Here is a 12,738-nt window from a genome sequence, read left to right as displayed (position 1 = left end):
GTTTGGCCCAGGCTCAATTCTCTGGGTATCCTTAATAAAAAAGAGGTTGACTATGTCTAGGGAAATCTCATTTTTAACACCCCCCCTCAATATTTTTCCTGTTGGACTCTTCATTAAAAGATGAAACCTTGCAATCTTTAATTTCAAAAGTAAAATGCAAAAGAAAAAAATCCCAACAAAGTGAAATTCTAAAAGGCTTATGTATGAACTAGTTAAGACAAATTTATTTATTTTTTTTTTTTTTTTATAGAGGCATGTTTCATTTATTTATTTATTTATTTAGTTTGTTTGTTTGTTTTTTGTTTATACATGCACTGGGTACAGTCAGAAGCGCAGGAGGGTGAGAGAATTCACCAGAGCCAGAGCGGGGAGCAGAGCAGGCAGAAGGACCGAAGTACACTGCTGAGGGGAGCAGCGGGCGGCAGGAGAGGTCTGCGCACCATGTGGGATCCTCCTCCGGTGGCCGGGGAGCAGCCGGGGATCGAACCGGCGCCGCAGAGGCCGCGGGCAGCTTCGCAACCCAGAGCTCAACCGCTGCGCCACCAGGGAGGCCCATAGTTAAGACAAATTTAGATAGGTATTAAGCAATAAATAGAAGTGATTACTGCATCTTTCCTGGTTCTCATTTAGAAGCACGGTTGACGAGAACAAGAGTGCACATAGGATGTGAAAATGTGTTTCTGTACTTAGGGGTAGAAGTTAAGCATCCTTAGTAAGTGAAAGGCAAGGGAAAGCTGGTGACAAAGAAACAAGTTCAAAGCTCTAAGTGGCCCTGCCCTTCTCGTACACCTGAGTCTGAGATCCCTTTTTTCCTTTTTTTGTTTAAAGATTTATTTATTTAAGCATACAAGAACTGGGGGACAGGCCAGAAGTGCAGGGGCAGGTGAGAGGATTCACCATAGAGAATGGGGAGCAGATCAGGCAAATAGACTGGAACACATGGCTGAGGGGAGCAGCGGACAAGACAGGAGAGGTCTACTGCGCCATGTGGGTAGCTCCCTGGCAGGCTGGGGATGGAACTCCTGCTGCAGTGGCTGCGGATAGCTTCATAATGCTGCTACTTAACCCCTTGCACCACCAGGGAGGCCCTCCCTTTCTTCTTTTGCCTGTTTGTTTCCTAAGAACTGGAGCCCTGGTGTCTATTCTCATGTGGCTTCTATTAACCCAACCTTCCTTCTCTGGGAGAAACCTCTGGATTCTGTGGCTTACGTGCTGGTCTAACTTCTCTCTGTTTTACATGAAATCAGGTCTGCACAGCAAGTCTAGCCTAGTTAACTGAGCCACTCCAGTTGATGGCTCAAATCAACTTGTATCTCTAAAATTTCTCTAACATGTTGAATGTATCTCTTGAACATATTATTCCTCACTGGGTTTTGAAATATGACTTTGTAAAGTAAGCATTATTATAAAGTGGCCACAGTGTTTGTACATGCCAGTTAGAGCTTATCACTTCACAAAGACATCATTCTCCAAATACATTTTTATTTTTTTTTCAGTATTTTTTTTTGGAAATCGTTCATTGTGATGATTGGAAATCATAGAGCAGATCCTGTGACTTTTGCCAGGTGGAATCTTTGCACAGAGACTGTCTGGCCGTTTTTGGGACATCAGTAGAGATGTTTAATCATTTGAATTGCCAACATAGAAGATGTTCTGAAGGATTTAGGGAAATTAAAAAACTTGTGCAAAGAAAGGAGAGAAGCACATAGAGATTTTTAATGTTTAAGAAAAAGGGATTTGTGGCCGTTTGTTTCTCTAGGCCCCAGAAGGTCCATTTTAATTGCTAGCAACTCAATAAAAGAAGGCAACTATCAGTTAAATAACTAGGTAGAACCTACTAATTTACTATTTATTATTTAGTAGACCTAGGAAAATCTCCTTTTTACTCTGGATTGTATTGAGATCAGCCATTCTGTTAAAATTAAATCCTTCCATTAAAAACAAAATTAAGCCTGCTAATCTACCCGATGAAGCTGTATAATCTAGGCAGAATATAGACTTTGGAAACCAAATTCCTGGGTTTGAATCCTATCTCTGCCCATTTTGTATGGGTAAGTCACTTAACCTCTCTCTACCTCAGCTATACCCCAGGGAAAATGTAGCATACAATCTCATACAAACCTACCTCATAGAATTGTTGCCAGAACTGTTAGTTTAAAGTACTCAAGACAGTGCAGAGCACATTGAACTACTATCGAAGCCCTACCTCTTTTTATTAGTATACATACATTTTGTTTTTTTTTTTTTTTTAATTTTTTATTTTGAAATTCCATCTTTATTTATTTATTTATACATACAAGCACTGGGTACAGTCAGAAGCACGCGGGAGGGTGAGAGAATTCACCAGAGCCAGAGCGGGGAGCAGAGCAGGCAGAAGGACCGAAGTACACTGCTGAGGGGAGCAGCGGGCGGCAGGAGAGGTCTGCGCGCCATGCGGGATCCTCCTCCGGTGGCCGGGGAGCAGCCGGGGATCGAACCGGCACTGCAGAGGCTGCGGGCAGCTTCACAACCCAGCGCTCAACCGCTGCGCCACCGGGGAGGCCCAGTATACATACATTTTGGGGAGATCCACGGAATTATGGTCAGACATTACCAGAAATAGAATTTCTAAGCATGATTCTTTGGAATATCTTAAATAAGAGAAATGTACATGTAAATTGGTGGTGGTGTTAAATTATGTATTTTTCAAATAGATTACTCACCATCCAACCACTAGTATATACCTTTATCTAAAGTACTTCTAGCTGACAGAGTTGGGGAGACACTGAAGAAAGACTGCCACTACTGCCACCTGGGCACCAGCAGGGATGGTGGCTCAAATGATACTTGATTAAGTAAATTTTATTGTATAAATATCGATTTGCTGAAGAGCATAGGAATGAACTCCTTATGGGGTTGAGTTTTGGAGCAAGGATACCAAATTATATGGAATTTGAATCTCAGTGATAACAGTAGGTGATAAAGGCAATATAAACACACAAATTTAAGTCAGTTGATAGAAATAAATTGGGCATTCATGGAGGGGGTGATTTTCCTTCATTTTGTTTAGCGAATATGGCGTTCAGGAGATTAGACATTTTATATGCATAGTTATGCTATTTAGATGTAAAGAAAAGTTTTCACTGAAATTTGCTTTCCTAAATTACCAAAGGAAATTCCTGAAGCTTTATCTTCATATTTTATCATACTAACTTACATTTTAAATATGTGTGCTTATAATCAAGTGTACTGGTATTAATGTGTGTAGACATATAAAAGAATGTCATCATGGTATAGAAAACAAATTTAAGAGAGTATGGATTTCTCTTTACAAATACAAAAGACAGCTCCTTTCTCTGAAATTGGTTTTCTTTGAGCACACCAGAAAATCTGAGTGGCATTCTGCCAGTTGATTTGTTTTTTAAGGATGAAACAGATGCTCCATTGATCCTTGATATGGTTATTTATGTGGCTGGTTTTCTACACAAAGGGAAAAAAGTTTGATTAATTACCATTAACTGTGACATATCCCATGGGTAATGAATTTTTTTTTTGTGTTTCTGTTTTCTCCGTTTTTCTAACAAATTGGTGGCCGTGTAGTGGGTTCCGGTAAAGCAGTCTGCCAAACCACTTAGCAGAAAATAAATGCAGCTTCTGCAGAAGCATAGGATGGCAGTGTTGTCAAGTCCTTAGGTGCTGCCTGAGAGATGTGCTATCCCGCCACCGTCTGCAGGATCTGAATCTTTAAGTCATTTTCCCAGGAGTTTGTATCTGACCTGGGTGATGCCTGTGCATTTTTATAGTGGCTGCTTAGGCTTGGAGCTGGAGTCTCTTGCCAGTGTGATGTAAAGCCAATACAAGACAAAACCTGTGGTGCTGATCTCAGTAACTCCTACTCTTTATCATAGTCAACCAGGATATCACTGTGGCTGTTCATTAAATTAGTGCTTCCTAATTTGGGAAAGCAATGTAATTTGTGCTTTTGCACATTTTTTTCATTTGAATGTTTCAATACTATATAGTAGGTAAGCAGATACTTACTCCTCAGACTTCTGCACTGGAGGAGCTAACCCTGAGTCATGCGGATCCCCTAACAAAGTCAGGTTCTGCCAACAAAACAAAGAGGGGGAACATGGTTGTTGGAAAGTTAATTAGTAGTTACAGAGGGACAACACATCCTTCATGCAAGCTTCCTGGAATGTTATTTCCTAAAATTCAGCTTTTGATAAGAACCAAGCAACAGAGAATTCAAGGTGGTTCTCTTTTTGTGAGTAGCCTCACAAAAAGTTGTTCAAAATTGTCTTGTTGCTCAAGACTATATTCACACTGCTTCTCAGTGGTCAGCTGGGTGGGTGGAAAACTCCTGTCTGAAAATTTATAAGAAGACTATTCAAGGATGAAATCAGTGGCAGACTCTACGAGCTGATGACTAGGGCTTCCCCGAATGTTTTCCTCTCATCACATTTTTGATGGTAACAGCTTCTTCCATTTGGAGATTTCTTTCCCATTTCATGTGACTTTGATAGGGATACCTACGTTGACCTCTAACCTCTCCATCCCCACCTCCAATGCCTAGTCACACAAAGAGCTACATGACAGAGGCCTGGCCAGTCAGGGACCGGTCTTCTGGGCTGCCCCCTCTGACAGGCTACAGTGATGTTCAGGGAATATGATCAAGTCAGCAAATAAGAATCTGCCCCAGGAATTTTGTGATGCTGCTGGTGTATAGGACTTTCATGTCTTCAGAATGGAAGTGCAAGGTGAATGATATCCTGGACCACATAGAGGAACCGAGGCCACATAGAGGACACACATGGAGGAAGGTGAGGGGGTCATTAGCAAAGAGATGCAGAGACCAGCAGAGAATGGGTAAGAAGGGTGGTGGGCGAGGGCAGGCGAGGTTCCCAGCAGGATCGAGTCCTCCATCCCTTTTTCTTTTGTTCTGTGTGCTGTTCCAAGTTCTTCCCAGCTAATACATTTTCTGCTTTACTTAGGCAGAATTGAGCTGGGTTTCTGTCACCTGTAACTTCAAGCATCCTCATTAATCAGCCGTTTGAGGAAGTGTCTGAGGAGAGTCTTGTCTTCCCTTAGAGTGTTCTCTTCAATACCTGGTTTACTGACCCACAAAACCCCAGTGTTCCATGTTATAGGGAGTGCTCATGTTAAAGCTAATACAGAATTTTCCCAAAGGTGTGATTACTGATCGCCAATCTTGACCATATAGAAAAAAAAAAAAAAATCTCATCTTGACACCATCACTGACCAGTCTTAAGTACAGTAGCTTGTTCCCTGTGAATATTTTAGAATAAGTGAGTTGCAGAAATTTTCCCTAAGCGATATTCCAATTAAATGTGGGTGATAAATACTTAAAATATTTGAATTAAACAGAATAGCTTTAGAGTAGTTGATCTTGAGCTACTTATGATAAGGCTAATTTGATATCAGAAGTTATCTCTCATGGCTGTTTATAGTAAAAGTTAAAACATAACTGTTTAACTGTTGCGGAGAATAGACTTTCGATTCTTTGTAGCTGGGATTCATGCACCCAGAAATTCTAATCTTTTGCATTTAAAGCAAACCAGAGTGGCACTCTAACTGGTAAAGTTAGTGGGCGGGAACTGAATTGATTGGACATCTGAGGAAAAAGGTTAGGATCTGCCCAAAGGTAGACCATGTTGTGAGAAATTTGGTGTTGTCACAGATAAAACTATTGGGCCCTTGGAATTTAGTGTCTGGGTACATGCGGGGAGACACTCTGAACTAAAATGGAGCCTAGAAGGAATAATAAGTATGCCAGAAGAATTTAGCTTTTTCCCACCCCAATCTGTAGGATTGTAGCAGTGGCATAACTTTGAGTGGTTTCCTCAAAGACAAGAGACAAGAGCAGAGAAACAGAATGTGTACAGCCCAATTTTAGAACAGGAATATGAAATTAGTGCAGTAAAACAAATGTTGTGGAGCAGCGGTCACGCAGACTCTGACATTGCACTGGAAATGTGGCTCACCCCCTGGCAGAACATGCATTGTGTGTTGAGTTCAAGGCCAGTAATAATAAACTCAGTGACCACAAACAAAAATCTTGTTCTGTATTTGATGGCTACCTAGGACTAAATAATTTGAGGTTTCTAAAAATTGAAAACAAAGTGATCTTTCTATCTCTGGACCATCTGTAAACCAATTTCATTTGCCTAGAGTTAGCTATCAAGAGAATCCGTAGTTAGATTTGAAAAAGCTTTTTTAATAAAGTAGGACAGACTATGCTATACTCAAGAGACTGAGAGCCTGCCAAGACTTGGTCAGTGACTTTTATTCGAAGGTATTTTGCCATATGGTTTTCTCAGAAAGCTAAAGATCAGGTCTCAGATTCTAGCACATTTGCATTAAAAAATCATGGTCTTGAACAAAGGCAGTTACAACCTTTATTTTGGGGGTAGAATTTGAATGGGGTACAAGAAATGGGGAAACAGAATTGACCTGGGTGGTCAGTATGTAGAGAGGGGTGGTTTTTGGACAGAAAAGTTAATAAAGTATTTACTGTGACTCTAAGACTCTGAGTTTTCTCTAACCTTTGCCAGGGAAATATTTCCGTGTTAAAAAAATACTTTAAAAGAGTGCTGAGGGCCTCCCCGGTGGCGCAGCGGTTGAGCGCTGGGTTGCGAAGCTGCCGGCGGCCTCTGCGGTGCCGGTTCGATCCCCGGCTGCTCCCCGGCCACCGGAGGAGGATCCCACATGGTGCGCAGACCTCTCCTGCCACCCGCTGCTCCCCTCAGCAGTGTACTTCAGCCCTTCTGCCTGCTCTGCTCCCCGCTCTGGCTCTGGTGAATTCTCTCACCCTCCCGCGCTTCTGACTGTACCCAGTGCATGTATAAACAAAAACAAAACAAATATAATAAATAAATAAATAAAAACATGCCTCTATAAAAAAAAAAAAATAAAAGAGTGCTGAATTTCAGAACATAGGAATATGAAACCAATTTTATAATATGGGAAGAGATTTAGAACTATGGTAACTATTTCCTTAGTCTATTTACAAACCAACTATTACTTAGGACAGAGGGCAAAATCTTCCCATTTCTATGAATGATAAATGTGACATTCCATTAGCATTGAAGGCAAAACAAGACTAATGTAAACTTTCAGAGTTACTTGTTTCTAGCTGAGATTTCCTCCCCAAAGTAGCACTGTTTAATTCTGTGACTTCTACCTCTATATTTATTTTGTGAGAGCTCTGCTTTTTAAAAGGAAGACTATAAAGAGTGAAGTAGAAATAAGAAAATAAGAAAAAAATTAAAAACCTGTAATATTTTCTTTTAACTCCAATTCTCCACGATACGGCCCTCCATTTGACATATAAAATTTATTAGCTTTCGATAACTCTGGAATTATGTAATGTATTTTAATTTTCATATCATTAAACATGTTTAAATGGTGTGGCAAATGATCTTAGATCCATGTTCATATTTTGTAGGGAATGCTTTCTTGGACTATTAATTGCACAAGTGGTGTTTGTAATCTTTTTATTATTTATTTTCAAAATTATAGTGACTTGTATATAAGTCTCCTCTGCTCTCTCCACACTTCCTGCTCTCCCCACCCCTTCTCCAACCCCCACTAATTTAAATACTTGGAATGCCAATTTTGACCCTAGAGAGAGATACACTCAGAGGCCATTAGGAGCTGAGAAGGCTGGTAGAGGCCCAGGCTTACCAGGGAGCTCATTATCGGTATATGTTATCTGTAGCACCGCAACTAGAGTCTCTGTCTGGGAGCATTTCAAGGCTAAAAGATTCAGAAGACGACAGAGCATATCGAATAAAACTGTTAGGGGGAAAAGGAAGTCCTAAAGCTAATTCCATACAGGCTTTGTGGACTCCACCCCCACCCCAGGCCAAAGCCAAAGACACTGGGAACTCCAAATCCCATCACCACCAAAGGGAAGGTGGCTGGGACCTGAGGGTGGGGTTAAGCAGCCAGGTTGGTATAAAGCCAGACACGTGGGTTTTGGAGGGTCCCCCATTTTGGCTCCCCGCCAGCTCGCAGCACTTGGCCAGCTCTGAGAGTGCCTTTGGGTTTCCAGGTCGGCGGATCGGGTAGGACGCATTAAAGACTTTATTTCCCTATTTTCTCCCTGAGTTGTACATTTTCCTTATTTCCTTTTCCCTTGTAAATAAACCTTTTATGAACCTTTTGTGTGTGCCTGCAGCAGAGTATTCATAAGTCCCGTTTAAGCGCGCAGGTGAGGACCCACAGCTAGGCAACCCGTTCAATATCGGGGCTGCCCTATAACAGCTGGCGCCCAACGTGGTTTCCAAGCTTCGCCCGTGGTTGACCAGCCCAAAGTAATTTTTCTTGCGTTGGTCACCATAAAGTGCACTAGGTCTGCTGGCCTATAACAAAACTGCAGGGCCATTTCCAGATGCAGAGACTAGAGGGAAGGAGGCCAGGGCAGTCAGGGGAGCCTTACAGGCAGGTTTACCAGAAGGTCTGGAAGAGGAGTGAGATGGGAGCAGGGAAGAGGGAGTAGAGTGGCATGACAGGACTTCATGCTTTTTGTGGCTCTGTGCTGTTGAGTGATACTCAGTTTTGTTTTGTTTTTTTTTTTTTTTTTTTTTTTGTTATAGAGGCATGTTTTATTTATTTATTTATTTATTTGTTTGTTTGTTTTGTTTATACATGCACTGGGTACAGTCAGAAGCGCGGGAGGGTGAGAGAATTCACCAGAGCCAGAGCAGGGAGCAGAGCAGGCAGAAGAACCGAAGTACACTGCTGAGGGTAGCAGCGGGCGGCAGGAGAGGTCTGCGCGCCATGTGGGACCCTCCTCCCGTGGCCGGGGAGCAGCCGGGAAACGAACCGGCGCTGCAGAGGCTGCGGGTAGCTTCGCAACCCAGCGCTCAACCGCTGCGCCACCGGGGAGGCCCTTGTTTTGTTTTTTAAATAATCTAACACATTGTCTGGTATAGGTGTTTCTTTTTTTAAAAAAGATTTATTTATTTATGCATACAAGAACTGGGGTATAAGCCAGAGGTGTGGCTTATACTGGAGAGCAGAACAGGCAGATTAACTGAAATACACTGCTGAGGGGACTAGTGGGAGAGACAGGAGAGGTCTGCTGCGCCATGTGGTTAGCTCCCTGGCCTGCCGGGGAATCGAAATCGTGCTGCAGTGGCTGGGATAGCTTGATCGCGCAGTCTTTAACCTCTGCACCACCAGGAAGGCCCTGAGTGACTTAGGTTTTTTTTTTTTTTAAATTAATTTTTTGAAAATCATTGTTCATTTTTAAACAATATTTGCTTTCCCCCACCCCCTCAGGTGTAGTCCCCATAGTTTCCTTCCCCAAGGCACCTGTGCACCATCACCTCAGTCCCCTGGGCTCCTCCCTCCCTCCCTCTGATCCCTCTCCCGCCTCCTCCCCTGCAGGATGTCTCTGGTTTATAATTGTCTGTTTTTGCTTTATTGGGTTTTGTACTGTTACTACTTTTTTTCACCTGAGCGACTCAGTTTTTAGTCAATTTAGAATATCTCAGACGGGGAACATTTGCAAGTGAAAAAGAACCTCTTGGGGACTTAAGACCTGAAGCAAGCAGTGGAATCAGGGTGTCTCCTTAGGTTACTGAAGTTGCTGAAATCGCTAATTTCTGCCTTGGGGTGGGATATGGCCTATCCAGAGGTTCCTCATCAGAGCTCTAGGCACTAAGAAAATGCCGTGTGGCCCCAGGCTGGAGTTAGGGGTGAAGGGAGGGCGAGAAAGAGAGGCTTTGTCTACCTGCCCTCCAGGGACGCACTGACCCGTCACCATTGGCTGAACTAGGAATTTAGCTGTGTCCTTGCACCGAAAGGCTCTCAGTACCATGGTTTGACTTTGTTACTCTGGCCAAGCTCAGAATTATGGGTTAAATAAAAGGAGGTAATTTGGAATTGGAGCCCACGGAGTCCTGGAAGTAGCTAAGAACAGTCTCTGGGGATTGTCTTCACCCTGGCAGAGAGAGTTCAGAACAAACAGGCAGCTCCATGGTTGGAAAAGCTCAGTTGCTCCCCAGCCAGCCTCCTCCCCAGCCAGCCTTCCCTAAAAACTGCTCATAAATTTGAAGGGACATTTCTCCTAAAACTTCTGCCCCAAGATAAACCCGGGAAACCTTTAAATAACAGTCTTTCCTCCTTTTGGATTCGGATGAAATTTCCTCTCTCTGGTTGGGTGTTTGGCATTCTTTAGGAGGAATATAAATAACCCCTGGCGTGAGGCTACCCTTGTACAAACGGATGCTTAATAAATATTGCTTGGAGAGAGTAAATGAGATGGGAAGCAAACTTCCAGCCACTGGCATCACTGGACGCATTTGTTAAGCTCTTTACCTTCATGGGGCACTGAGCCAGCGATGGTACAAAATACATTAGCAGATGTGACTTCTGCCCTTGGAGAATGAGGGTACCATTTGTGAGCTTATTCTTGTGTGAAATTTACCTCTGTTGTCATTCTCAGCTGGAAAACAAGTAAATAGTGGTTGGGGGCAATGAACAAGGGTGAACGACAGAAGGCTGGCAGTTAGTTAGGCTGTGCCTAGGGGTATTTCTGTGTTCACCCCACCTTTCTGTCCCACGGAGCTATGGTTTTAGCTTTTATATGTATTTTATAGCTCAAGTCATTTTGTGTGAATGATATAAGGTAGAGGTCAAGGTTAATTTTTAAAATATAGATGTCCTGTTTTTCTAGCACCGTTTGTTGAAGAGTTTTCTTCACCTTTTGTGTTACTTTGTGCATTTGTTAAAAATCATGACTGTCTGAAGGGGTCTACTTCTAGGGCTCTGTGTTGTCTTCTGTGAATCAAGAGTGATTACTCTTGTCTTGCATCATTTCTAGTAGTTGTGTATTGCATGGACTTTCATTTTCATATAGGAATCACTGCCATTGTTGGGCATTTTGAAGTATTAAATATTTTTATAGGGCCTCCCCGGTGGCGCAGTGGTTGAACGCTGGGTTGAGAAGCTGCCTGCAGCCTCTGCAGCGCCGGTTCGATCCCCGACTGCTCCCCGGCCACCAGAGGAGGGTCCTGCACGGCGCACAGACCTCTCCTGCCACCCGCTGCTCCCCTCAGCAGTGTGCTTCGGTCCTTCTGCCTGCTCTGCTCCCTGCTCTGGCTCTGGTGAATTCTCTCACCCTCCCGCATTTCTGACTGTACCCAGTGCTTGTATAAATAAATAAATATATCTTAAAAAAAACCAAAAAACAACAAACTAAAAAAAAATATTTTTATATTGAAAGCAATATCGTGATGCATATTGCTTCTGTTGTTTAGCCTTTGATTATTGAAGTTATAAGTGGTAGAAATAATTTATAAACAAAATTCAAATACGTACAAGTAATAGTAATAGTATTGTTTAGCTTTCCACAGCGTATTCTGATTTTCAGTTCTTGTGACGGATGAGCATGCCTGCCGTTGGCCAGAAGCCTATGACACGCAGCCATGAAGACCTCGCAGCTGGAGAAAGAAACTTCACTTTACACATAAATGTCATTTATGGATTGTTTCTATGACAGTGTCAAACGAAGTGATTAGAGAAGTGTAACTTGAAAGCAACGTCCTTAGAACTTATGGTTCTGCGTGGGTCTTATGATCTATGTCAACATGAATTTGCATGTAAGTCAAGTGATTGAAAGTGAGAGGTAGATATTTGACCTGTTGTCTGAAGGCATTCACTCAATTATGGAAACCGAACAGCAGTCATAGCTCATGTCCTGTGTACTGTCAGATGTAGAGGTTGTCTGTCCTAAGCTTTTTTCTATGGTAATCAGCACAACACTCAGTTGTGTAAATGATCTCCAGAGTGCATGTTTTTATTTTATATGGGTATATAAATAAAATTACACCACTCAGTGAAGTGTTTGTAGATGCTTAGGTTCTTTACTTGATAATTTATCCACTTCTAGAAGCAGTTTGCAGTGTATAGACCACCCTAAATATCATTTTAAGTATCTGTGATGTTTTTCTTGGGGAAGATATATTTTAAGGGAAAATCAGCCTTTTGATGTATTTAACATTTTTTTCATGTTCTCAAAACTATGTTTTTTTTTTTTTTCCCATATGGATAGTGAAGTAATTGCAATTCATAGTCTTTTAAGAGGTTTTCCTGCATTTACCATAATGAAAATATTTGTGATGGAGAGACTACTGTACTGGAAAACTACAGTTTTCATAAATTCCTAAGTCATCTGTGCAGTTTGTAATCAAGATTTGATAGCTGCCACACGTGACAAGCTAGATTTTGACACAGCCGAAAGACAGAGGGCTATATAGAACAGTATCATAGAAATTCTGTATAAGAATGGGTTCTTCAAATCTTTATATATGTCTTTTAATTGCTCAGTAAATTAGAGGTTCCTTTTCTGGGCCATGTCAGTTATTTTTAACCAAATATAAGCTCTTGTCTGTGAAACTTTCATTACTGATCTTTAATAAGTAAATGACATTCTTACAGAGGGCCACTCTCCTTTGCTCCTCTTTCTTTTTTAATTTTAATTTTTATTTAATTTTTTTTTTTAAAGTTGGGGCGGTGTCCTCTCTTTTTTTTTTTTTTAAAGATTTATTTATTTATTTATACAAGCACTGGGTACAGTCAGAAGCGCGGGAGGGTGAGAGAATTCACCAGAGCCAGAGTGGGGAGCAGAACAGGCAGAAGGACCGAAGTACACTGCTGAGGGGAGCAGTGGGTGTGGCAGGAGAGGTCTGCGCGCCATGTGGGACCCTCCTCCGGTGGCCGGGGAGC

General features: G+C 42.1%; 1 protein-coding gene across 4 annotated transcripts in view; it reads left to right on the top strand.

Moving 5' to 3' along the window:
• Window positions 1-12,738, top strand: part of FHIP1A (FHF complex subunit HOOK interacting protein 1A) — a 182,638-nt gene that overhangs the window by 59,528 nt on the left and 110,372 nt on the right. Inside the window, exon 1 of one of the 4 annotated variants that reach the window (XM_054690050.1) lies at window positions 11,478-11,612. The exons of the other annotated variants lie outside the window; for them this stretch is intronic. The gene's annotated coding sequence lies outside the window, so the exon portion shown is untranslated. Of the gene's footprint in view, window positions 1-11,477; window positions 11,613-12,738 lie in introns of those variants that run through there. 4 annotated transcript variants of the gene reach the window in all.

The sequence above is a fragment of the Talpa occidentalis genome, unplaced genomic scaffold (assembly GCF_014898055.3).
Source record: "Talpa occidentalis isolate TD23 unplaced genomic scaffold, MPIMG_talOcc4v2.1 talOcc4.8, whole genome shotgun sequence".
In the NCBI taxonomy this organism is placed as follows: Eukaryota; Metazoa; Chordata; class Mammalia; order Eulipotyphla; family Talpidae; genus Talpa; species Talpa occidentalis.
Note: the sequence above shows the minus strand (reverse complement) of the source record. Positions and strands in the feature narration are given on the sequence as shown.